General features: G+C 47.4%; 1 non-coding gene across 1 annotated transcript; it reads right to left on the reverse strand.

Annotated features, from left to right (window-relative positions):
* Positions 1–315: 315 nt before the first annotated feature.
* Positions 316–397, reverse strand: trnas-aga (transfer RNA serine (anticodon AGA)). Its single transcript has one exon. It is a non-coding gene; the product is annotated as a tRNA-Ser (tRNA).
* Positions 398–801: the final 404 nt, after the last annotated feature.

Raw genomic sequence — 801 nt, forward strand, 5'->3', positions numbered from 1 at the left:
AATCATCTGTACAGGCAACAAGAAGGCTACACGTTAATCGTGACTGGATGAGTCAGGTCGAAAGAAAATCAACTTTAATCCTCGAACAGACCTTTTTCCATGCAGCAGACGTTTTGACATAAATAAAGACAGGTGTTACTAATCACATTTATTAGAACTCTGGGCTTAAATAGAACAGCACCTACAATGAGGTTATTAGTAATGCCAGTGTTTTATACTATTTCATGTGCCACAGGTGCCGTGGAATTGATGCAATGACAGAAACATAGCGGTTCTATTTCTACGTCCCTAGTGCTGGTTTTTAAAACATCAACCCGTTGTCGGCAGGATTCGAACCTGCGCGGGGAGACCCCAATGGATTTCTAGTCCATCGCCTTAACCACTCGGCCACGACAACCGCACATACAAATTCGATATAAGACATGAGTTCAAATGAGTCCGGGATTCCACTTTTTAGTACAGCTCATCAAACACACACTTTCTCAGTGATGTTACCGCATCTGTGACGCGGCTGTGTACAGAAGAGGCGCATGCTGAGGTCAAGTTCCGGTGAATACAGCGCCATCTGGTGGCGGCTGACACATGTTGCACTGTGGTTACCTGTTACTGTTAAAACAGTTTTTAGCCCGTTTTAACTCCATCCATCCATTCGCTTCCGCTTATCCTTTTCAGGGTCGCGGGGGGCGCTGGAGCCTATCCCAGCTGTCATAGGGCGAGAGGCGGGGTACACCCTGGACAGGTCGCCAGTCTGTCGCAGGGCCAACACACAGGGACAGACAACCATTCGCACTCACGTTCATT

Source organism: Neolamprologus multifasciatus, chromosome 16 (genome assembly GCF_963576455.1).
Source record: "Neolamprologus multifasciatus chromosome 16, fNeoMul1.2, whole genome shotgun sequence".
Taxonomy (NCBI): domain Eukaryota; kingdom Metazoa; phylum Chordata; class Actinopteri; order Cichliformes; family Cichlidae; genus Neolamprologus; species Neolamprologus multifasciatus.